A 27,198-nucleotide genomic window follows, 5' to 3' on the forward strand; every position below is an offset into this window, starting at 1 on the left:
GACTGATATGAAATGATACCTCACTGGTTTTGATTTGCATTTCTCTAGCAATGAGTGATGTTGAGCATCTTTTCATGTGTTTGTTGGCCAACTGCATGTCTTCTTTGGAGGAACATCTCTCTAGGTGTTTTGTGCACGTTTGGATTGGGCTGTTCATTTTTCTCGTATTGAGCTGCATGAGTTGCTTGTATCTTTTGGACGTTAATTCTTTGTCAGCTCTTTCATTTGTTTTTATTTTCTCCCATTCTGAGAGCTGTCTTTTTACCTTGCTTATATTTTCCTTCATCATGCCAAAGCTTTTAAGTTTAATTAGGTTCCATTTGTTTATCTTCATTTTTATTTCCATTACTTTAGGGAGGTGAGCCGTAGAGGATCTTGTAATGATTATGTCAGAGAAGGTTTTGCCTATGTTTTCCTCTTAGAGTTTTATAGTTTTGGGCCTTACAGTTAGGTCTTTAACCCATTTTGAGTTTATTTTTTATATAGTGTTAGAAAGTGTTCTATCTTCATTCTTTTACACGTAGCTGACCAGTTTTCCCAGCACTACTTGTTGAAAAGATGGTCTTTCCTCTACTGTATATTTTTGCCTCTTTTGTCAAAGATAAGGTGCCCATAGGTACATGGATTTATCTCTGGACTTTCTATTTTGTTCCATTGATCTATATTTCTGTCTTTTTGTCAGTACCATACTGTCTTGATGACTGTACCTTTGTAGTATATTCTGAAGTCAGAAAGGTTGATTCTCCATTCTTCTTTCTCAAAATCAGTTCAGTTCAGTCACTCAGTCATGTCCAACTCTTTGTGACCCCACTGACTGCAGCATGCCAGTCTTCCCTGTCCATCACCAAACCCTGGAACTTATTCAAACTCATGTCCATTGCATCAGTGATGCCATTTAACCATCTCATCCTATGTCTTCCCCTTTTCCTCCTGCCTTCAATCTTTCCCAACACGAGGGTCTTTACCAATGTATCGGTTGCTTGCATCAGGTGGCCAAAGTACTGGAGTTTCAGCTTCCGCATCAGTCCTTCCAATGAATATTAGGGACTGATTTCCTTTAGGATTGACAGGTTGGACTCCTCCTTGGGCTCCTCACAGTCCAACGGACTCTCAAGAGTTTTCTCTAACACCACAGCTCAAAAGCATCAATTCTTCAGCACTCAGCTTTCTTTATAGTTCAACTCTCACATCCATACATGACTACTGGAAAAACGATAGCTTTGACTAGATGGACCTTTGTTGATAAAGTAATGTTTCTGCTTTTTAATATACTATCTAGATTGGTCATAGCTTTTCTTCCAAGGGGTAAGCATCTTTTAATTTCATGGTTGCAATCACCATCTGCGGTGATTTTGGAGTCCCCCCCCCCAAAAAAAAAAAAAAAAGTCTGTCACTGTTTCCATTGTCTCCCCATCTATTTACCATGAACTGATGGGACCAGATGCCATGATCTTAGTTTTCTGAATGTTGAGCTTTAAGCCGACTTTTTCACTCTCCTCTTTCACTTTCATCAAGAGGCTCTTTAGTTCTTCTTTGCTTTCTGCCATAAGGGTGGGGTCATCTGCATATCTGAAGTTATTGATATTTCTCCCAGTAATCTTGATTCCAGCTTGTGCTTCATCTAGTCTGGCATTTCATATGATGTACTCTGCATATAAGTTAAATAAGCAGGGTGACAATTTCAGCCTTGATGTACTCCTTTCCAGATTTGGAACCAGTCTGTTGTTCCATGTCCGATTCTAACCTGTTGCTTCTTGACCTGCATACAGATCTCTTAGGATGCAGTTCAGGTGGTCTGGTATTCCCATCTCTTTAAGAATTTTCCAGTTTGTTGTGATCCATACAGTCAAAGGCTTTGGTGTAACCAATAAAGCAGAAGTAGATGTTTTCCTGGAACTCTCTTGCTTTTTCGATGATCCAATGGATGTTGGCAATTTGATCTCTGGTTCCTCTGCCGTTTCTAAATCTAGGTTGAACATCTGGAAGTTCACAGTTCAGGTACTGTTGAATCCTGACTTGGAGAATTTTGAGCACTACTTTGCTAGTGAGTGAGTTGAGTGTAATTGTGTGGTAGTTTGCACATTCTTTGGCATTGCCTGTCTTTGGGATTGGAATGAAAACTGACCTTTTCCAGTCCTGTGGCCACTGCTGAGTTTTACAGGTTTGCTGGCATATTAAATGCAGCATTTTCACAGCATCATATTTTAGGACTTAAAACAGCTCAGCTGGAATTCCATCACCTCCACTAGCTTTGTTTGTAGTGATGCTTCCTAAGGCCCACTTGACCTGGCATTGGATGTCTGGCTCTAGGTGACTGATCACACCATTGTGATAGCTTTAGCTATTTGGGGTCTTTTGTGTTTCCATATTAATAGTGAACATTTTTGTTCTAGTTCTGTGAAAGCAACCATTGGTAGTTTGAAAGTGATTGCACTAAATCTATAGATTGCTTTGGGTAGTATACTCATTTTCACCAAGCCCAAGAACATGGTATAATTCTCTATTTGCATCATCTTTGATTTCTTTCATCAGTGTTTTAGAGTTTTCTGTGTACAGATCATTTGTTTCTTTAGGTAATTTTTTTCCGAATTATTTTATTATTTTCATTGCAAAGGTGAATACAATTGTTTCCTTAATTTGGCTCTCTGATTTTTTCATTGTTAGTGTATAGGAATACAAGAGATTTCTGTGTACTAATTTTATCCTGAAACTACTATATTCATTAATTAGCTCTAGTAATTTTCTGTTGACATCTTTAGCACTTTCTTTGTGGAGGATCATGTCATCTGCAAACAGTGAAATCTTTACTTCTTATTTTCCAAGTTGGATTCCCTTTATTTCTTTTTATTCTCTGATTGCTGTGGCTAGAACCTCAAAAGCTATGTTGAATAGTAGTGTGAGAGTGGGCACCCTTGTCTTGTTCCTGATTTTAGAGGAAATGTTTTCAAATTTTTGCCACTGAGAATAATGTTTGCTCTGGGTTTGTCATATCTGACTTTTATTATGTTGAAGTATGTTTCATCTATGCCTATTTTCTGGAGAGTTTTTTTTTTTTTTAATAGAAATAGGTGTTGAATTTGTTGAAGTATTTCTCTGCATCTATTGAAATGATCATATGGTTTTTATCTTTCAATTTGTTAATATAGTGTACCTCTCTGAATGATATGCAAATATGGAAAAATCCTTGCATCCCTGGAATAAAGCCCACTTGATCATGATATATCTGCTAGAATTTTGCTGAGGATTTTTGCATCTATGTTCATCAGTGATATTGGCCTATAGTTTTCTCTTTTTGTGGCATCTTTGTCTGGTTTTGGTATCAGGGTGATGGTAGCCTAATAGAATTAGTTGGGGAGTTTTCCTTCCTCTACAGTTTTCTGGAAGAGTTTTAGTAGGATAGGTGTTACCTTTTTCTAAATTTTTGGTAAAATTCACCTGTGTCCTGGGCTTTTGCTTGTTGGAAGATTTTTTATTACACTTTCGACTTCTGTGCTTGTGATTTGTCTGTTCAAATTTTCTGTTTCTTCTTGGTTCAGTTTTACAAGGTTATATTTTTCTAAGAAATTGTTCATTTCTTCTTTTTTTTTAGTTGCTTTAGATGTAAAATTAGGTTGTTTACTTGATATTTCTCTTGCTTCTTTGTCAGGAAGCATTTAACAGGAGGCTTACTGTGTGCTGTTTTGGATCTGTCATAAATCCTCTGTTCCTTATTAATTCCTGAATATTCAGAAATTAAGAGGAATCCATGCATTTCCTTCATTAGTTTTTCCATAGAGTGATAAGCACCTCCTCCTTTTTATGACCCATATGGTAAAAGTGATTGTTTACAACTCTCTCTCTTTAATATGGATCACCTTATGTTTTGTAAGTCTGGAATTTTGATTGTTATCACTGATGAGAATAGCTACCTTGTAAGACATTATATATACTCATACCATGTTAAATAAAACACCTTTGCTCCATCACACCTTGGGTCCCCGTGTCTTTCTTTCCTTTTCTCTCTCTCTCTCTCTCTGTCTCTCTCTCTCTCTCTCTCTCTCTCTCTCTCGGGTCCCCGTGTCTTTCTTTCCTTCTCTCTCTCTCTCTCTCTCTCGGGTCCCCGTGTCTTTATTTCCTTCTCTCTCTCTCTCTTTCTCTCTCTCTCTCTCTCTCTCTCTCTCTTGGGTCCCCGTGTCTTTCTTTCCTTCTCTCTCTCTCTCTCTCTCTCTTGGGTCCCTGTGTCTTTCTTTCCTTCTCTCTCTGTCTGTCTCTCTCTGTCTGTCTCTCTCTGTCTGTCTCTCTCTGTCTCTCTCTCTCTCTCTCTCTCTCCCTCTCTCTCTCTCTCTCCCTCTCTCTCTCTCTCTCTTTCCCCCCCTCAGGCTAATTCCTTGGAGTGTAGAAGCCCGCTGAGCTCCTTTTCTTGCCTGGACTTCTAAGACCCTCTCGAGAAGGTGCACTGTGCCTTCACCCACTCGAGAGGACGCCTGGTGCCAACGAGAAGCAGTGTAAGCTCTGTGCAAAGAGCTTTATTTGTTCTCTGTGTAAACCAGGGAATGTCAACCTCTTTCTCTCTCTTTTACTTTCTTATTGTTGACTCTGGACTACCAGGTTCCGGTCCATCAAAGGAGCACAACACTTCTTGAGATAGATTTGTATTGCTATGAACTTCCCACTTAGCACTGCTTTTACTGAACCCCCATAGGTTTGGGGTAGTCGTGTTTTCATTATCATTTTTTCTATGCATACTTTTATTTCCTTTTTTAGTCCTTCAGTGATCTGTTGGTTATTCAGAAGCATGTTGTTTAGCCTCCATATGTTTGTGGGGTTTTTTTATAGTTTTTTTTCCTATAGTGATATCTAATCTTACAGCATTTTGATCAGAAAAGATGCTTAAAATAATTTCAAATTTTTTAAATTCCCCAAGGCTAGATTTGTGACCAAGGATGTGATCTATCATGGAGAATGTTCCATGTGCACTTGAGAAAAAAGTGAAAACCATTGTCTTTCAGTGAAACACCCTGTAGATATCAGTTAGGCCTACCTGGTCCAATGCATCATTATAAGTTTCTGTTTCCTTGCTAATCTGTCTGGATTATCTGTCCATTAGTGTAAATGGCATCTTAAATTCTTCCAGTATCATTGTGTTACTGACAATTTTCCCTTTAATAGCTGTGAGTTTTTACCTTATGTATTGAGGTGCTCCTATGTTGGGTGCGCACTATTTATAATTGCTATATCTTCTTCTTGGATTGATTCCTTGATCATTATGTAGTGTCTTTCTTTGTCTCTTATAATGGTCTTTATTTTAAAGCCTATTTTATCTGATATGAGTATTGCTACTTCTGCTTTCTTTTCATCTTCATTTGCATGAAATATCTTTTTCCAGCCCCTCACTTTCAGTCTGTATGTGTCCCTGGATTTGAAGTGAGTTTCTTATAGTCAGCATATATAGCAGTCTTATTTTTGTATCCATTCAGCCAGTCTTTGTATTTGGGTTGGAGCTTTTAACCTATTTATGTTTAAGGTAATTATTGATAAGCATGATCCCATTACCATTTACTTTATGGTTTTGGGTTCATTTTTATAAACCTTTTCTGTATTTCCTGTCTAGAAAAATCCTAGCATTTGTTGAAAAGCTGGTTTTGTGGTGCTGAATTCTGTCAGCTTTTCTTGTCTGTAAAGTTTTTGATTTCTCCTTTGAATCTTGCTGGTTAGTGTAATCTTGGTTGTAAGTTTTCTGTTTCATCACTTTAAATATATCCTGCCATTCTCTTCTGGCCTACAGAATTTCTGTTGAAAGATCAGCTGTTACCCTTATGTGGATCCCCTTGTATGCTATTTATTGCTTTTCCCTTGCTGATTTTAATATTTTCTCTTTGTGTTTAATTTTTGTTAGTTTGATTATTATGTATCTTGGTGTGCTTCGCATTGGGTTTATCCTATATGGGACTCCCTGGGCTCCTTGGACTTGGGTGGCTATTTCCTTCCCCATTTTAAGGAAATTTTCAACTATTATCTCCTCAAACATTTTTTCATGCCCTTTCTTTTGTCTTCTTCTTCTGGGACACCTATGATTCAAATTCTGAGGCATTTAACATTTTCCCATAATTCTCTGAGGCTGTCCTCATTTCTTTTTGTTCCTTTTTCTTTTTCCCACTCTATTTATTTCCACAATTCTATTTTCCAATTCATTTATCCTTTCTTCTGTCTCAGTTATTCTACTGTTGTTTCCCTCCAGAATGTTTTTAATCTCAGTTACTGCACTGTTAATTACTAACTGACTACTCTTTATTTCTTCTAGCCCTTGTTAAACATTTTTCATCTTCTCAATTCATTTCTCTAGTCTATTTATCTATAACTTCATTTTGTTTTCAAGATTTTTGGATCATCTTTATGATCATTATTCTGATTTTTTTTCACATAGACTCCCTATCTCCTCCTCTTTTGTTTGGTTTGGTGGGTTTTTATCATGTTTCTTCACTTGCTGGATATTTCTCTCCCTTTTCATTTTGTTTAGTTTACTGTGTTGGGATCTCCTTTCTGCAGGCTGGAGGGTCATAGTTCCTCTTAACTATGGAGTCTATTCCCAGTGGGTAGGGTTGGACCAGTGGCTTGTGAAGGTTTCTTGACTGGGGGAACTTGTCTCTGTGTTCTTGTGGATGGAGTTGAATCTCATCTCTCTGGAGGGCAAGGTAGTGTCCAGTAGTGAATTTTGGGGTGTCTATGGGGTTTGTGTGGCTTTGGGCAGTCTGTCTTTTAATGTTCAGGGCTGTGTTTCTGTTTTGCTGGAGAATTATTATGGGTTGTCTTGCACTGGAGCTTGCTGGCTCTTGGGTGGAGCTTGGTCTCAGAGTAGGTGTGAAAGCTTTTGGATGCGCTCTCGTCTATTAATATTCCCTGGGGTCAGGAGGTCTATGAGGGCCCAACGTTCTGCAGTTGAGCCTCCTACCTCTGGGTTTTAGTCCTTCTCTTACCATAGCATCAAGATTTCTCAGCCCACACAGCACAGAGGACAAAACCCCTAGATTAATGATGAAATGACTCTCCACAACTAGGAATTTGCTAAGTCACTTCAGTCATGTCCGACTCTGTGCGACCCCATAGACAGCAGCCCACCAGGCTCCCCCATCCCTGGGATTCTCCAGGCAAGAACACTGGAGTGGGTTGCCATTTCCTTCTCCAATGCATGAAAGTGAAAAACGAAAGTGAAGTCGCTCAATCATGTCCGACTCTTAGTGACCCCATGGACTACAGCCTACCAGGCTCCTCCGTCCATGGGATTTTCCAGGCAAGAGTACTGGAGTGGGGTGCCATTGCCTTCTCCAACAACTAGGAATACCCAAAGAGAATCACAGAGTTACACAGAGAAGAGAAGAGGGAAGAGGGATATAGAGCTGACAAGGAGGAAAAAAGGGAGAGTCAAAAGGGAAGAGAGCAATCAAGCACTGTAATAAAATCCCTAAGTGAAAATTGATACTAAAAATTAGACTCTTAAAAGTACAAAATTAGTAACAAATATCAAAAAGCAAACATTAAAAGCCTAGAATAGAGATTAGATTCTCAAAAGTACAATACGAAAGAAAAAATAAATAAAATTGAACACAAATTTTTTTTTAAGTATTGTAGGTTCAGTTCAGTGTCAGATAATCCCTTTTTCCAGCTTGTACTTGTTCTCAAAGCCTACAATTTCCCCTCATATGCACAGCCTCAGCTTAACTTCGGGATTTTAATCTGTTGCACCTGCCACTTCTGAGGCAGTTCCCCTTTTCTTTGCTTAGGTTGGGCTCTTCTACTTGCAAGTCTCTTCAGTGTCTGTCTCTGCACTGACACAAGGGGGCAAAAGTGAACACTTATTCAGAGTCACTTGCTCAGTTGTGCTGTGGAAACACCACTTGTTTCTTCTGCAAAGAAACACCACTGGCATATGTGGGGAGTGTTCTCAGTGGATGGGCCACAGAGAGGTTGACACAGCCCAAGGTGGCATGCACTTCCTAGGTCTAAGCCACTCAGGTTCCCAGGCTTTCTGTGAGGGCACAGTCCCTGGTGGGCCTGCTCCAAACTGCTCAGGATCCTGGGTTTGCCATGCACGTACAGTCCCAGGGGGGCCATGCATCGCCTCCAGGGTCTGCTATCAATAGGTGACACTCCTGGCAGATATGAACCACCCAGAATACTAGGCTTAGTGACAAGGCAACCTGCTCACAGCTTGGTGGGAGATGCAGTCTCTGTGGCCAAGTTTGCAACAAACCCTTGCCTTCTGCCTCTGGCTTTCATGCACCTGCCTTTCTGCCTCCAGGGAGGCAGGTTTTCTCTCCTTTGGTATTCGCTAGGGCACAATCCTTTGCTCTGTGAGCACACCAGAGGTCACAGTGTGGCATTAGAGCCTTCCCATAGAAAGGTCTTTGTTTTTCTTTTTTTGTCTCTCTGGTGTTCTCACGATTTGGGTTGCTATGCCACATTAGTCCCCTGAGTGTCCTCAGGGCATTCAACCTCTGTGCAGAAACTAACTGGCAACATGGCATCAGTGAGTCTCTCCTGTCCCACTTTCTCATGCCCCCTCACCTTGTGTTCTGTAAACAATGATATTGCTGACCTTGTATGGTAATGTAGCAGCTGTAGCACTGTGCACATGCATCACATTGTACCCGCTGGCCATGAGTCACTTTTGTTCTGTCTTGGTATATCATTCCTGCTTGAGTACTCCCAGCTGCTGTTGCCCACAGAGAATAAACATGTATTCAGCCCCCATGGCTCCTTGAGTGTTCTTCCAACTTCCCCAGTCACACCTTATCTACCTTGGGTTCAGTTCACAATACAAGAAGCAAGACAACTGGTGTAGTCAGCAGAATACCCAGCAGGTAGGGGAGCCTGTGGCTCCAATGGAAGGAGGAAGCCAGTGGCCACCACAGAGCATGAGTACCTGATGGCTGTGGTCCTCTTGGCATGGGCCCTGGTGGAAGTCTGGGTGGCAGAGAATGGGTCACCATACAGTATTGAAAAGACATTACAGGCGGTAAGCTCTCACTTGCTGGACAAAGCAGCATGTACTGTCACTGACACCATGGGATGGATTTTACTGGTGGCCTTGAAGGTGAATATGGAAAGTGCTCTCCATGATGCTCTGCAAGTGTGCAAACTAAAGAGACAAGCAGAGGAAGTAGAGCAACTGGTTCAGATGCTGGAACAAAAGCTGCCTGGCCTTGTGGAATGTGACACCTTGCATTATGAGGTAATAAAAGATGAGGGACCCACAGGTCCTTGCTTATCAGTGAGACCTATTGTACAACAAAAAATAAATAAAACATAAGAAGCCTACGGCCCAGGGGAGACATCCTTAAGAGGCCCCCAGTATGACTGAGTTTATGACATATCAGCCATATACTCAGGAAGAATTGGTAATTTGGGGCTGTGGTTTCAAGAAGGGCTTGGAGGACCCTTGGCAACATGGATGTTGTGACTTTGAGACACAGGGGTGGATGGCATCCTTTGTTCTGGGGAATGAAGTAGAACAGTTGGCAACCCTAACCATGCACTGCTCATTGAGACAAAGATTGCAGAATGCTAAGTGACTTATTCAGGATGCACCTAACCAAACACACAGCCTGCTACAGTAGATCAATGCTGCCATCGACACCATGCGGACTAATGCAGGACAGCTCCCAGATACTGTTAGTAAGTGGCATATCAATGCTGAGTTGACCCATGTGGTGAGAGAATTAGACATGATACAGGAGATGTTTAACCTGAACATCTGGAGCCCTGACGAGGAATATTTCACCAGCAGTATGCAAAACACCATGTTGAATAGCACTCTGTCCACCTATATTGAACCTCTACCTGCTATACTTACACCCTATGTGGGATGGCCTATCTATGAGGTGACCTCGATGATGACTAGCTTGGGAGACACAGAAGGGCAGTGGCAGGCCAAAAGTATTAGGGCTGTGAAGGCCCCCATGGGAAACCAAGCCAGTAAAGGCCCCACCCAGGTGACAAGGATACAAATGTGGACTGCTTTGCTAGCAATGGGACTTGACAAAAATAAAATTGTTGAACAACCTAATGTTGTATTCCTAGAGCTGTGGAAGCAATTGAGACCAGAAAAGCAGTTTATCAAATATGAAAATATGTACAGTTCAGCTAGAGGACTTTATGCCAACTGGAGATATTTCTTCTGATGCCCTGTTTTTGCTTTGAATAGGGTTCAGGCCAAGGTGCCCACCCAGAGAGCCCAAGCAGGGACCAGAGGCTCCGTGAAGAACTTACAATTCACTGGTCATGCACCAATGTACAAAGAATAATGGCCCTGGTAGAAACCAGTGCTGAATGCAGCCTGATATATGACAAACCAAAACAGTTTCCTGGTCCTAATGCATATATTGATGGCTACAGTGGCCAAACTATTGAAGTAAAGCCTGTGTCCTTACTGTTGGAAATCAGATGGCTTCCTATGCAAGTGTACACTGTGTAGGTGGTCCCAATTTCAGAATATATTTTAGAGATAAATGTCTTACAAGACCTCATGTTACAGACCTCTGTGAGGAAATTTTGTCTCCAAGTGTGTATAATAAAGACAGTCGTGAATGGATATACAAAGCATCCCCCAACGGTGTTGCCAACACTCCAGGGGGCAGTAAATGTGAGACAATATCATCTACCAGGTGACCACAAAAAATAAGTGCCACAATTGCCAAGCTGGCAAAAATAGACACTGTATGCCCTGCACAGAGCCCAATCAACTTCCCTGTGTGGCCCACCTGAAAACCTGATGGCCCATGGCAAATGGCTGTGGATTACAAGGAACTAAATAAAATGGTGCCACCCATGTGAGCTGCCATGCCATCAATCCACAATTTGACGAACCAGTTAACCACAGCCTTGGGCACTTATCACTGTGGTGGATTTAGCTAATGCCTTTTTCTCCATGATGGTAAAGAGGTAGTAAAGTATCTGCCTGCAATGCAGGAGACCTGGATTTGATCCCTGGGTTGGGAAGATCCCCTGGAGAAAGGAATGGCAACCTACTCCAGTATTCTTGCCTGGAGAACCCATGGAAAAGAGGAGCCTAGCAGGCAACAGTCCATGGGATCACAAAGAGTCAGACATGACTGAGCAACTAACACTTTAACTTTCACTTTTTCCTGGATAGCTATAGCTGCTGAGAGTCAAGATCCGTTTGCATTCGCTTAGGAAGGGTGTCAGTGGACATTACAGGTCCTTTCCCAAGGATATTTACATAGCCCAACAATATGTCACGGGCTGGTTAAGGGAGATTTGGAAAAATGAAACCGCCCTACATCAGTGAAACTGTTTCGTTATATTAATGATGTGTTACTAACCTCTGATTTCTTACAGGTTTAAAATAGTGTACACCCTAGCTTATAACACATTTGAAATCATGTGGATGGGTGATAAATGCCACAAAAATCCAAGGGCCTAGATTGTCTGTCAAATTCTTGGAAGTTGGCTGGTCAGGTAAGACAGAAGTTATACCAAACTTTAAACAGGAGTTTAAACAAAAATTAAACCAAAACAAAAGTTATGATGGCTAATAAAATATAAATGTACCTACTGCCACATATATATGGAATTTAGAAAGATGGTAACGATAACCCTATATGCAAAACAGAAAAAGAGACACAGAAATACAGAACAGACTTTTGAACTCTGTGGGAGAATGTGAGGGTGGGATATTTCAAAAGAACAGCATGTATGCTATCTATGGTGAAACAGATCACCAGCCCAGGTGGGATGCATGAGACAAGTGCTCGGGCCTGGTGCACTGGGAAGACCCAGAGGAATCGGGTGGAGAGGGAGGTGGGAGGGGGGATCGGGATGGGGAATACGTGTAAATCTATGGCTGATTCATATCAATGTATGACAAAAATAAATAAATAAATAAAAAGAATAAATACAGTCTAAAGAAAAAAAAAATATATATATATATATAAATGTACCTACTGCCTACAATTGTGACTCAGTTACAAACCTATGTTGCCTCTTGGGCCAACATGGAGGACGTTCATACCTCACCTAGCCCAAATGGCATGCCCCTTATACTCGTTAATAGAAAAGTGGGTAACTTGGAACTGGTCAGATACTGTGTAACATGTGTTCTGAGCCATCAAGCGAGCCGTTCAGCAAGCCCAGGCACCCTACAAAACCTTTGAATTAGATGTACATATTGTGGCTCAGAGGGTAAAGCTTCTGCCTGCAATGCGGGAGACCCGGGTTCCATCCCCAGGTCAGGAAGATCCCTTGGAGATGGAAATGGCACCCACTCCAGTACTCTTGCCTGGAAAATTCCATGGATGGCAGAACCTGGTAGGCCACAGTCCATGGGATCACAAAGTGTACACGACTGAGCAACTTCACTATTCATTACCCAGGAAGGGTTTGGGTGGGGCTTGTGGCAATGACAAGAGCAGCTAGGTGCTCCTTTGGGATTTTGGTCTCAATTAAGAAGCCGGTGGAAAAGAGATACGCTTTGGTGGAGAAGAAATTGGCAGCTGTGTATGGCACTTTACTGTCCACAGAGGTGATCATGGAGAAGGCCCTGGTGCTTGTCAAGACAACACATCCTATAGTGGGCTGGCTGTGGTCTTGGGTGTCCTCTCCCAAGACAGGAGTGGCACAAATCCAAACTTAGGCTAAGTGGGGGGCATACTTAGAACAAAGGAGTTCTCTATCTGCCAGACCATTATTTCAAGAGCTAACAGCTAATATATAATATTTTAGGACCTAATATTTTAGGACCGGTAACATTTACAGTGGACACATTGGGAGACACTCCGATGATGGTGAGGCCAGAACCCTCACTGTTTAAGGAAGGTAAAGCCCCAGTAGATGCCCAGGTTTGGTATACTGATGGGTCCAGCTGGGGCCAGGCCTCCTCCTGGACCACCCTTGCCATGCAGTCTACCACAGACACTATATGATTTAACTCTGGAGTTGGTCAAAGCAGCCAGTGGGCTGAGTTATACGCTGCCTGAATGGTGGTCAAAAATGAGGCAACATCCCTTACCATCTGTACAGATAGTTGGCCAGTTCATAAAGGCTTAACCTTATGGTTTACTACCTTAAAGACACAGCAGTGGCTAGTAGGCAACAGATCCTGTGGGAACAAGCCATGTGGCAAGATCTACGGGACTTAGGACATGGAAAGGACATAACAGTGATACACGTAACAGGGCACCTGCCTATGGCAAGCCCAGAGAATTATGAGGCTGACAGGTTAGTGCATGTCCTATGGGTGGAGAGGTAGCAACTTGGCTACACCGGTGCCTGCATCGTGCAGGGATGAAAACCACGTGGGCAAAAGATGGGATCTTCCCATTTCTTGGAGGGAAATAACAGATGCTTGCCATGATTGCTCCACATGTGCCCAGGAGTCTCTTCATTCCCACAGGCTGACAGGCACTGATGGACAAGTGGTGTAAGGGGAAGCATTCCTTTGACTCAGTGGCAAGTGGACTCTGTAGGGCCTCTGTCAATATCAGAGAATGCCAGCTTTGCTCTGACAGCTGTAGATACAGTTACAGGTTTGCTGTTTCCCTGGCCCTCTGATTATAGACAGTGATCAAGGTACCCATTTTACCAGAAAGGAAGTCTTGGACTGGCCAGAGACTGGGAATTCAATAGTATTTCATGTCCCATATCACCCACAGGCAGTGGGTATGATTGAGCAATATAATAGTTTGCTAAAGCAAGGTCTGCAGCTGTCTACTGATCACCCCTCCTTGATGGGGTGGACACAACATCTATGGGGGTTTTATGGGTCCCCCAATGAAAAACCACACAGGGGCAAAGTTGCCCCTGTGAAGGCTCTTCTGCATTGTGCTGCTGTGCAGATACAACTGCAAGTGACAACCTCAGATATGGTCTTAGAGCCTGGTTATGGAACCCAAGGTAACATCATGTTGCCAGCCCCAACCAGGATTGCACAAGGACAGATGGCAGACTGGACCTGGCCATGGAAGATAAAGACACCTCACCTGCAGTGAAGCCCTACTAGCCTCATGGGGGTAGGGACTGCAACATGACTTCCAGGTTGTCCCCTGGGCAACCAGCACCTGGCCCCCTCATGTGCATGTCATGTGGCCAGGACCACAGGGAACTGCCTCCGTGTTGAAAAGTGCATTTGTGCACTTCCTGTGGTCTATCATAAGTTCCCCTCTTACTCTCCACGTGGAGGCACAGGATGTGAGAGATCAAGCAAATAGGTGTGGTACATGAAACAAAGTAGACCTCCGTTACCAAGAACCATTCTCTCCCAAGACAAAGCTTACATGTGTCCTATTAGATGGAAAAATTACCTATGCTAGTACATTTGACCTCTTTGTCTTTCTGCCCGTAGGTGTGTCATGACCAATATGATTGTAGATTGACACACATCTACATGATGGTACAAAACATGTCAACATTTTGGGTCTACAATGAGTTCCCTGTTGGAGTTGCCATGGGACTGCCCTGGCTCACTCATCCCATGACTATGGCCAACTGGACTTGGCTTCTGGTTGAAACTGAAGAAGACTGAATGAGAGGAGACAAGGTGCTTGATTGTATAAAAGAGGTAAAAAATGACAGAACATGCCTCGCCCCAAGGACATGTTCTGTGGGACGGGTTTTCCTAGTTGCCAGCTCTGAATGTTGACTTATAGGACATTGCACCCCTTTGAGTAGATAAAAAGGGTGGTACTAAGCCAACAGGGTGGAACCCCCATCTCCTTGTGCTAAAGTTAACATTGAATCAGACTATCAAATGGTCAATAGCGTGATCCCTGTCCCTCATGGCACTCTGTGGGTATGTGGGTCATAAAGATGGCCATATTTGCTGAGAATTGGATTGGACAGTGCACACGGGGCTGGCCTTACCTGCTCACCTCAGTAGATACAGCTCTCTCACATGGTCCATGCACAGTACCTAGTAAAATGGAACCCCTGGTGGTACTACCCCTTGGCGTTGCTTTCCCCCCAAGGGGCAGCCATAGTTACTGAGGTACAAGTTACTGCCCTTGCTTTACATACTGCCTGTGCTTTAAATTATATAGACCAAGCCTTAACCCTGTTAGATGAAGAAATGTACCACAGGAGAAAAACAACTGTGCAGAACCAAATGGCCCTTGATCTATTGACTGCTGCACAAGGTGGCATGTGTGCATTACTGGACACAAATATTGTGTGTATATACCAAATAATCATGAAAATGTTACAGGAGCACTACAGCACATGATAAGAAATCCACGATGTGCAATGCCTTACCGTAGACCCACTGTAGAAATGGTAGGCCAGCTTGTCCAGTACCTGGCATTGGGTTTTGCTCTGTATTAGAGGTATAGCCTGCACCCTAGCAGTTTGTTGTTGTAAGCTTTACTGTTGTTGTGAGATGTGGATACAAGCAGTGGTGGTACATGCCAGAAGGAAGCCACAGGGAACCAAATCTTTGTTATCAGTGGGACAGAAAACCCTGAGGGGTGGAATGTGAAGAAACTAACTGACAACATGGCATCAGGCAGGCTCTCCTCCCCCACTCCTTCATGCCCCCTCACCTCGTGTTCTGTAAACAATGATATTGCTGGCCTCATATGGTTATGTATCAGCTGTAGCATTGCACAAATGTGTCACATTTTACCCGCTTGGCCACGAATCACTTTTGTTCTGTCTTAGTACATCGTTCCTACTTGAGAACTCCAGGCTACTGCTGCCCAGAGAAAATAAACATGTCTGTAGTCCCCACGGCTCTTTGAGTGTTTTTCCAGCTTCCCCAGTCACGCCTTACCTACCCTGGGTTCAGTGCACAGTACAAAAAAACAAGACAACCCCAGTCCTTACCCTAAGGACCAACAATGCAGTCCATGCCTCCACTCAGCCCCCAAACAATGCAGGTGGATGTGCACGTGTGAGCTGCTTCTCAGCCCGTAACTGCCCTTTGGTGTGAATTTTGTGGTGATTTTTTTTTCCAGTGCTACCCTCTGAGATTCCAAAGCTTCCCACTGACTCCACCTATGAAAGGGTCTCCAATTATGTGGAAACTTCTCCTCCTTCATGACTCCCTCCCCAGGATGGGTCTCAGTCCCTAAATCCTTTGTCTCCCTTTTCATCATTATCTTTTGTCATACCTCATTTCAAAGAGATTGGTAGCCTTTCTGGGTATCTGGGGTCCTCCACCAGCAATCAAAAGTTGTTTTGTGGAAGTTGCTCCACATGCAGATGATTTTTTGATGTATTTGTGGGGGAGAAAGTGGTCTCCGCATCCTATTCCTTTGCCATCTTGGGGCCGCTTGTCCACAGTAATGTTTCTTAAGGCCCACTTGACTTCATATTCCACGATGTCCAGCTCCCGGTTAGTGACCACACCATCGCGGTTATCCAGGTCATTAAGACCTATTTTGTTTAATTCTTCTGTGTATTCTTGCCACCTCTTCTTACTCTCTTCTGTTTCTGCTAGGTCCTGACAATTTCTGTCCTTTATCATGCCCATCCTTGCATGAAATGTTCCCTTGATATCTCCAGTTTTCTTGAAGAGATCTCTGGTCATTCCCATTCTATTTATTTCATCTGTTTCTTTGTATTGTTCATTTAAGAAGGCTTTCTTATCTCTCCTTGCTGTTCTCTGGGACTCTGCTTTCAGTTGGGTATATCTTTCCCTTTCTCCCTTACTTTTCACTTCTCTTCTTGTTTCAGTTATCTGTAAAGCCTCCTCAGATAACCACTTTGCCTTCTGGTATTTCTTTTTCTTTGGGATGGTTTTAGTCATTGCCTCCTGTACAGTGTTACAAACCTCCATCCATAGTTTTTCAGACGCTCTGTCTACCAAATCAAATCCATTGAATATATTCATCACCTCCAGTGTATAATTAAAAGAGACTTACTTGATTTAGATCATACTTGAAAGACTTTGTGGTTTTCCCTACTTTCTTCAATTTAAGACAGTATGCATATATATGTGTGTATATATGCTAATATATGCATGTGTGTGTGTGTGTGTATAATAGCATGCAATAGAATAGCAAGGGAGTCACATAAATAAAGAGAAAAAATAGTGGGACATATTAAGAACATGTTTCTACAGTTCAAATTTCTGATTTTAATTATAGGTCCACATTTGGAGTTATTTGAGAATTGGCATGCCACCAATTACTTAAAAGCCCATCATCCAATTTCTAAAGAGAAAGAGCATTTGAAAAATTTTAAATCATTCAGCTCTACTTCAAAAGAAAATGTATTAGAGGAAAAAACTTTTACCTTGTTCTATTCTATTTACATTTTATAGAGTCTGATAAGTTTGATAAACAAACTCATTTATAATCTGGTAATAAATATTTGGACTTCCCAGATGGCACAGTGGTAAAGGATCCACCTGCCAATGTAAGAGACACAAGAGATGCGGGTTTGATTCCTGGGTCTGGAAGATTCCTGGAATAGAAAATGTCAACTTGCTCCAGTATTCTTACCTGAAAAATTCCATGTACAGAGAAGTCTGGCAGGCTACAATCCCTGGTGTCACAAAGAGTTGTGACTGAACATACACACACACACACAATAAATATTTAATAGAAAAGAAAGAAAGAAAAGAAAGTGAAGTTACTCAGCCGTGTCCAACTCTTTGCTACCCGGGGGACTGTAGCCTGCCAGGCTCCTCTGTCCACGGAATTTTCCAGGCAGAAGTACTGGAGCAGGTTGACATTTCTTTCTCCAGGGATCAAAACCAAGTCTCCTGCATTGCAAGCAGACGCTTTACCTTCTGAGCCACCAGGGAAGTCCTATAAGCCATATGAGGTCACCACCAAACTGCTAAGTAGGGCTCCTCCCTTCCTTCGTGCAGGGCATGTCATTCACTCACACAAGCACACCGTAGAGTTAAAGTATAGTAGAAAACATGTTTGCTAGGAGAACAAAGAACTGAGCTCCAAGCATCCTCACCTTTTCCTGAAGAATCCCGGACAAGCCCCCAAAAGGAAAGGTTGTTGCTGGACCATGAAAGACTCTGGGATTCTTGGCCTCCAGATGAGAAGAATTCAATCTGGGGCCAGAAATGAGGCTTGATTGTTCAGAGCTTTTGTGTAATAAAGTTTTATTAAAGTATAAGGAAGATAGAGAAAGCTTCAGACATAGACATCAGAAGTGGGCAGGAAGACTGCCCCAAGTACTTAACATTCCACTAAATTAGATAATATCAGTAGAATTTTATGAAATAAGACACTAGGAGAACATTGTCTACTGGTTTCAATATGAATAATTCCTATATTTATGAATTTTCAAGTCTTTTTATTTCCATTGATTTTTATTAGTTGGAGGCTAATTACTTTACAATATTGTAGTGGTTTTTGCCATACATTGACATGAATCAGCCATGGATTTACATGTATTCCCCATCCTGATCCCCCCTCCAACCTCCCTGTCTACCCGATTCCTCTGGGTCTTCCCAGTGCGCCAGACCCGAGCACTTGTCTCATGCATCCAGCCTGGGCTGGTGATCTGTTTCACCCTTGATAATATACATGTTTTGATGCTGTTCTCTCTAAACATCCTACCCTCGCCTTCTCCCACAGAGTTCAAAAGTCTGTTCTGTACATCTGTGTCTCTTTTTCTGTTTTGCATATAGGGTTATCATTACCATCTTTCTAAATTACATATATATGCATTAGTATACTGTATTGGTCTTTATCTTTCTGGCTTACTTCACTCTGTATAATGGGCTCCAGTTTCATCCATCTCATTAAAACTGATTCAAATGAATTCTTTTTAATGGCTGAGTAATATTCCATGGTGTATATGTACCACAGCTTCCTTATCCATTCGTCTGCTGATGGGCATCTAGGTTGCTTCCATGTCCTGGATATTATAAACAGTGTGCTGCGAGGAACATTGGGGTTCACCTGTCTCTTTCAGATCTGGTTTCCTTGGTGTGTATGCCCAGCAGTGGGCTTGCTGGGTCATATGGCAGTTATATTTCCAGTTTTTTAAGGAATCTCCACACTGTCCTCCATAGTGGCTGTACTAGTTTGCATTCCCATCAACAGTGTAAGAGGGTTCCCTTTTCTCCACACCCTTTCCAGCATTTATTGCTTCTAGCTTTTTGGATAGCAGCCATCCTGACTGGCGTATAATGGTACCTCATTGTGCTTTTGATTTACATTTCTCTGATAATGAGTGATGTTGAGCGTCTTTTCATGTGTTTGTTAGCCATATGTATGTCTTCTTTGGAGAAATGTCTGTTTAGTTCTTTGGCCCAATTTTTGATTGGGTCATTTATTTTTCTGGAATTGAGCTGCAGGAGTTGCTTGTATATTTTTGAGATTAATCCTTTGTTGCTTCATTTGCTATTATTTTCTCCCAATCTGAGGGCTGTCTTTTCACATTGCTTATCGTTTCCTTTGTTGTGCAAACGCTTTTAAGTTTCATTAGGTCCCATTTGTTTATTTTTGCTTTTATTTCCAATATTCTGGGAGGTGGGTCATAGAGGATCCTGCTGTGATGTATGTCGGAGAGGGTTTTGCCTGTGTTCTCCTCTAGGAGTTGTATAGTTTCTGGTCTTACATTTAGATCTTTAATCCATTTTGAGTTTATTTTTGTGTATGATGTTAGAAAGTGTTCTAGTTTCATTCTTTTACAAGTAGCTGACCAGTTTTCCCAGCACCACTTGTTAAAGAGGTTGTCTTTTTTCCATTGTATATCCTTGCCTCCTTTGTCGAAGATAAGGTGTCCATAGGTTCATGGATTTATCTCTGGGATTTCTATTCTGTTCCATTGATCTATATTTCTGTCTTTGTGCCAGTACCATACTGTCTTGATGACTGTGGCTTTGTAGTAGAGCCTGAAGTCAGGCAGGTTGATTCCTCCAGTTCCATTCTTCTTTCTCAAGATTACTTTGGCTATTTGAGGTTTTTTGTATTTCCATACAAATTGTGAAATTATTTGTTCGAGTTCTGTGAAAAATACCATTGGTAGCTTGATAGGGATTGCATTGAGTCGATAGATTGTTTTAGGTAGTATAGTCATTTTTACAATATTGATTCATCCAATCCATGAACACGGTATATTTCTCCATCTGTTTGTGTCCTCTTTGATTTCTTTCATCAGTGTTTTATAGTTTTCTATGTATAGGTCTTTTGTTTCTTGAGGTAGATATACTCCTAAGTATTTTATTCTTTTTGTTGCAATGGTGAATGGTATTGTTTCCTTAATTTCTCTTTCTATTTCTCATTGTTAGTGTATAGGAATGCAAGGGATTGTTGTGTGTTAATTGTATATCCTGTGACTTTACTATATTCGTTGATTAGCTCTAGTAATTTTCTGGTAGAGTCTTTAGGGTTTTCTATGTAGAGGATCATGTCATCTGCAAACAGTGAGAGTTTTACCTCTTCTTTTCCAATCTGGATTCCTTTTACTTCTTTTTCTGCTCTGATTGCTGTGGCCAAAACTTCCAAAATTATGTTGATTAGTAGTGGTGAGAGTGGGCAACCTTGTCTTGTTCCTGATTTTAGGGGAAATGCTTTCAATTTTTCACCATTGAGGGTAATGCTTCTTGTGGGTTTGGCCCATATAGTTTTTATTATGTTGAGGTATGTTCCTTCTATTCCTGCTTTCTGGAGAGTTTTAATCATAAATAGATGTTGAATTTTGTCAAAGGCTTTTTCTGCATCTATTGAGATAATCATATGGTTTTTATCTTTCAATTTGTTAATGTAGTGTATTACATTGTTTGATTTGCGAATATCAAAGAATCCTTGCATTCCTGGGATAAAGCCCACTTGGTCATGATGTCTGATCTTTTTCATATGTTGTTGGATTCTGTTTCCTAGAATTTTGTTAAGGATTTTTGCATCTATGTTCATCAGTGATATTGGCCTGTAGTTTTCTTTTTTCATGGCATCTTTGTCTGGTTTTGGAATTTGGGTGATGGTGGCCTCATAGAATGAGTTTGGAAGTTTACCTTCTTCTGAAATTTCCTGGAATAGTTTGAGTAAGATAGGTGTTAGCTCTTCTTTAAATATTTGGTAGAATTTAGCTGTGAAGCCATCTGGTCCTGGGCTTTTGTTTGCTGGAAGATTTCTGATTACAGTTTCGATTTCCTTGCTTGTGATGGGTCTGTTAAGATTTTCTATTTCTTCCTGGTTCAGTTTTGGAAAGTTATACACTTTTCTAAGAATTTGTCCATTTCTTCCAAGTTGTCCATTTTATTGGCATAGAGCTGCTGGTAGTAGTCTCTTATGACCCTTTGTATTTCAGTGTTGTCTGTTGTGATCTCTCCATTTTCATTTCTAATTTTGTTAATTTGGTTCTTCTCTCTTTGTTTCTTAATGAGTCTTGCTAATGGTTTGTCAATTTTGTTTATTTTTTCAATAAACCAACTTTTAGCTTTGTAGATTTTTGCTATGGTCTCTTTAGTTTCTTTTGCATGTATTTCTGCCCTAATTTTTAAGATTTATTTCCTTCTACTAGCCCTGGGATGCTTCATTTCTTCCTTCTCTAGTTGCTTTAGGTGTAGAGTTAGGTTATTTATTTGACTTTTTTCTTGTTTCTTGAGGTAAGCCTGTAATGCTATGAATCTTCCCCTTAGCACTGCTTTTACAGTGTCCCATAGGTTTTGGGTTGTTGTGTTTTCATTTTCATTCATTTCTATGCATATTTTGATTTCTTTTTTGATTTCTTCTATGATTTGTTGGTTATTCAGAAGCATGTTATTTAGCCTCCATATGTTTGAATTTTTAATATTTTTTTTCCTGTAATTGAGATTTAATCTTACTGCACTGTGGTCAAAAAAGATGACTGGAATGATTTCATTTTTTTTTAATTTGCCAAGGCTAGATTTATGGCCCAGGATGTGATCTATTTTGGAGAAGGTTCTGTGTGCGCTTGAGGAAAGGGTGAAATTGACTGTTTTGTGGTAAAATGTCCTATAGATATCAACTAGGTCTAGCTGGTCCATTGTGTCATTTAAGGTTTGTGTTTCCTTGTTAATTTTCTGTTTAGTTGATCTATCCATAGGTGTGAGTGGAGTATTAAAGTCTCCCACTATTATTGTGTTACTATTAATTTCCTCTTTCATACTCATTAGCGTTTGCCTTACATATTGTGGTGCTCCTATGTTGGGTGCATAGATATTTATAATTGTTATATCTTCTTCTTGGATTGATCCTTTGATCATTGTGTAGTGTCCTTCTTTGTCTCTTTTCACAGCCTTATTTTAAAGTTTATTTTATCTGATATGAGTATTGCTACTCCTGCTTTCTTTTGGTCTCTGTTTGCGTGAAATATTTTTTTTTCCAGCCCTCCACTTTTAGTCTGTATGTGTCCCTTGTTTTGAGGTGGGTCTCTTGTAGACAGCATATATAGGGGTCTTTTTTTTTTATCCATTCAGCCAGTCTTTGCCTTTTGGTTGGAGTTTTCAAGTCTTGTGTTAGTAAATATTAAAGTATCATTCTTTGCAAGCTTTTGAGAGACAGCGTGGAGTTTTCATGGTCTTTAACTTATATAATAACAAGATTGCTTCACTGTCTACTACTTACAAAGCACTGTACTGGACATCTTGAGAAGTATACAGATTTTTCACTTAATAAACACTCTCTCAGCAGCAGTTATATTGCTAGTTTATGTTTATTGAATACTTACAAGTGCCAGGTTTTGGGTTAAGCATTTAAATGGATTATATCATTCAATCTTCATATCAACTTTAAAAAATGCTGTTTTATCCCCATTTTATAGAGAAGAAATGAGCCTCAAAGAAGCTGAGAAACTTTCCATCATCTCATGGTCAGCAAACAGCAGAGCAGGGACGCTTCTGTTCCCCAGAGCCGACATACGAACTCCACAGCATGCCTGCTCCCCTTTCTCAAAGTACTTCAATCTAATAAGAGGATTAGACTAAGGATCAAAGCAAAAGTTGAATAAACACTGCATAACTCTAAAAACATTCCTATAAAACTTTAAGGTGGCAAAGAACTGCATGAGTGTTTGCTCAGTGGGAAACTCACAAGCTGTGAGTCCTCTTGTATTATTTCTTACTAGTTCAAATAAAAATCCTTTCAACTTGATCCTGGCCTTGCCAATGGCACACTGTATTTTCTGCTTTAGGAATCTGCCATAGTCACATAGTCACTAGTGCAAAGACACATGATTACTAAATGGATGAATGAACGAACAAATAAACAGAAAATGAGTTCTTTGGGAAAAAATTTTTGTGGAATGAATGAATGAAGAATTTACAGGCAGTTAAGACAATTTTGTACTTGGCTGTATGGAATCGCTGTACTCAAGGGAGTGGTGATAGCTTACATGAGATAGCAAAGGGGTGGATAAAATAAAGGAGAATGAAAAGACAGAGCCAGTAAATGGATTATAGAAGGAATTTTGTAATTATGAAACCATAAAAATACTTATGGAGTGCTTACTATTTGAAATGCTTTAGGGCCAGCAAACCACTTGTTACAACAATCCTACGAGGTGGGTACTATTATTATCCCCACTTTAGAGATGAAACACAGAGAAAGAAATAATTTAACATCACCCAGACAGGAAGTTGTAAGTTCTGCCCTTGCCTGTGGAGAGAATCCAAAGATACTCTCAGCATCACATGGATGCTAACAAGACAGGAGAACAATCAAAGGTAATAATAGAAATTCTTGATTGTAATGTTAGAAAGTTACAGCCCTGCCTAACACTGAGAGAATGCTGAAGTGGGAGAGGACAGGATCAAAGGATCAGTTGTGCTATTTTTCTACATTCAGTTTCAGTGGGCTTAAGAACATTCCAAGGAAGTCAGCTTAGAAAAGGTCAGGAACACAGAAGGCTGACCTGGGGACCACTGGGTTAGCGGAAGGGAATTTAATAATAAAAAGAAAAACAACCAACAACTTAACTTTGTATAGCCTTTTATATTTTGTGTTTAGTGAGATAATTAGCATACAATATAAATTCACTGAATATGGTCATTCTTTTCCCATATACAAAGTTGCTGGACAAATTATTTTCTTGTTCTTTACAGTTCTATAAAGTTGTTATGTTTCTAGGTTTGGAGAGAAAAATGCAAAAATTCAAGAGTTTTAAGTGTGTGTCACTGGTCTCTCCTCTGATTAGAGATACAAACAAGTCAGACCCTGACCTGGCTCCTTCTTGCCAGGTCGTGCTCTGTTTACAGGAAACCCAGTCAAGGCAACACAAGCAAAAGGCCCTCACTACTCTCACCCCCATCAGTCTGTATCTCATCCTCTAGCCTTTGGCAACAGAGCACCCACCCTCTGTGGCTTACCTCTACATTTTGTTTATTTTCTATCTGCTCTCACTGGAATAAAAGCTATACAAAAGCAGATCTAGGGTAAGTCTTGTTCTCTGATCTTTACCCACACAATCTGGCAAGTAGTAGGCACCAATAGAGGTTTGCTGCAGAAATGACCAAAACCCAAATCCCCACTCCATAAATAACAGTGAAAAGCTGGTTGAAAAAGCATAAAACAGTGGAGCCATGTATCCTTGCAGTTTCCCCCCACTCCTACTGGTCTGATAATGAGATAACAGCTCACTTACAAGACTTAATGTGGGAGGGGGGTTGGGCAGCAAATGAAAGAAAACAGGAATTAATCAGAGACTTTATAGGAAACTCTTCCCACACAAAAAGTGGTTGTTTTGGACGAGTAACATTGATAAGATTGTTTGGCAGCCGGATGTAGAAAGCAATCTATATAGTAGCAGTATACCAAATAGTCTTTTGGCACTTACATGAATTTACACTGAGTTTACATTAATATGTGTATTAATTTATTGTCAGTCCCTACTGAAAACATGTGCTTTAACAAAAAATTCACATTAAATATGACATCTTTAGAATTTCTTTCCCGAATCTTACATTCTTTTAAGAATTTTCTTTTTAAAGTGAAAGTGACAAGTGCCTTGCTTTGTTCACACATTGTTTCTGGTATCTGTCCTGCGACATCCAAGGTAAATCAGTTCTAGTTTGCTTGATTAGTTAGTGACCTGTCCACACCCTGTGTATGCACAGAATTTTCCTTTAAACATGTGAATCAAAATAATTTTCACATTGATACATGGGCATGTGTACTCTTCTGATGGAAGAGAACCTTGGGAATTTGTGTAAAAACTGAACAAAGTACAAGAAAAACTAGAGCCCTCCCAGGTCCACCACTAAGCAGCCATAATACCATAGACAGGAAAGGAGGTGCTGAAGTCTGTAAAATGGAAAGAAGAAGAAGAATCCCTAACTTACAGTGTTGTGAGAATTAAGTAAACATGTCTGGCAAATTGTAATAGCTCAACATTTAGCAATCTTATGGGAGATGGGATTCAATCCCTGGGTGGAGAAGATCACCTGGAGAAGGGAACGGCTACTGTGGGGAGAGAGCAAATTAGCCAAGATGGCATGTTCATGGCATGATGGCATGGCTCTCACTCCACATTCTGTAAATAATGACTATGTGACAGCTGAGACCATTTACAGCACTTGTATATGTGTGTCACAGAGGTTTATGTAACAGCTGAGATCATTTGTAGCACTGAATATGCACATCATCTTGTGTAGCTCAGTAAAGCGTCCTATTAATTGTATCCTCCCAATAATGGAATAGTGTTTTTATTTTACTCAAAAATCACAAGTTCTATTAAAGTGATCTTTCCCCAGAGGAGTAGCATCCTTGAGATGATAGGGATAAAGAAGAAACAGACAACAAAGTTAATGTATAATTTATAAAATTATAAATATATATTTATAATTGTGTATATGTATATTCAGAGAAGGCAATGGCATCCCACTCCAGTACTCTTGCCTGGAAAATCCCATGGACGGAGGAGCCTGGTAGGCTACAGTCCATGGAGTAGCTAAGAGTCGGACACGACTGAGTGATTTCACTTTCACTTTTCACTTTCATGCATTGGAGAAGGAAATGGCAACCCACTCCAGTGTTCTTGCCTGGAGAATCCCAGGGACGGGGGAGCCTGATGGGCTGCCATCTATGGGGTTGCACAGAGTCAGACACGGCTGAAGTGACTTAGCAACAGTAGCAGCATATGTATATTAAATATTGTTTTAATTAATTTTAATTTATATCCTATTAATATGTAATCTATTTGCATGTTATATTTTATATTAAATATATATTTTAAATTATAAACAAAATGAATACAACAAAAATGCATAATTATTAATTGAGATTTATAGGCAGTTTTCTGTGATCAAAAATTCCCTGGTGGCTCGGTGGAAAAGAATCTGCCTGCCAATTCAGGAGACACCAGTTCAATCGCTGATCCAGGAGGATCGTACATGTCACAGAACAACAAAGCCTGAGTGCCACAACTATCGAGTCTGTGCTCTTAGAGCCTGGGAACTGCCACTACTGAGCCCAAGTGCCACAGCAACTGAAACCTGCATACCTAGAGCCCATGCTCCCAAATGAGAGAAACCACCACAATGAGAGGCCCTCACATCGCAACTAGAGAAAAGTCTGCACAGCAAAAAAGACCTGGTACAGTCAAAGATAGATACAAATAAATTTGCAAAACAATAATCAAGGGGACCACGTCAGGTTATAAGGTCAGGAGAGGACTCTTAGAAGAGGTGGTAATTAAAAGAGAGACCTCTAGAACCAGCTGGGCAAAGAGTGGAAAGATTACCACTCTATGCAGAGCAATATCCTCCCTTTTCTTGCTCTGTGCTTAATATTCAGCACAGAAACATTTATGTAGGGAATGTTGATTTCCCTGGAATTTCTGTCACACTACCCAAAAGATGAGTAACAGTTGATGTTAACCAATCATGGAGATGCTGGTCTCCTTCCCCAGTGATTGTATTTGGAGCGGGTATAAGACTGTATACTGGGAAGAACTTAAGCAGATTTCGAGACCCTGAAGCAATAAACAAATATGCTCTGTATGACTGAATCAGTTCAGTTTAGTCCCTCACTCATGTCTGACTCTGCAACCCCATGGACTGCATCATGACAGGCTTCCCTGTCCATCACCAACTCCCAGAACTTGCTCAGACTCTTGTGCATCGAGTCAGTGATTCCATCCAACCATCTCACCACCCTTCTCCTCCTGCCTTCAATCTTTCCCATCATCAGGGTCTTTTCTAAGGAGTCAGTTCTTTGCATCAGGTGGCCAAATTATTGGAGCTTCAGCTTCACCATCAGTCCTTCCAATGAATATTAGGGACTGACTTCCTTTAGGATTGACTGGTTGTATCTCCTTGCAGTCCAAGGGACTCTCAAG

The 27,198-nt window shown here is 40.9% G+C and overlaps 1 long non-coding RNA gene across 1 annotated transcript; it reads right to left on the reverse strand.

Annotated features, from left to right (window-relative positions):
• Positions 1 to 939: 939 nt before the first annotated feature.
• LOC122685417 lies at positions 940 to 27,198 on the reverse strand. The gene is made up of 2 exons (XR_006338375.1): positions 27,147 to 27,198; positions 940 to 1,055 (listed from the first exon to the last, which is right to left on the reverse strand). It is a non-coding gene; the product is annotated as an uncharacterized LOC122685417 (long non-coding RNA).

Source organism: Cervus elaphus, chromosome 28 (genome assembly GCF_910594005.1).
Source record: "Cervus elaphus chromosome 28, mCerEla1.1, whole genome shotgun sequence".
In the NCBI taxonomy this organism is placed as follows: domain Eukaryota; kingdom Metazoa; phylum Chordata; class Mammalia; order Artiodactyla; family Cervidae; genus Cervus; species Cervus elaphus.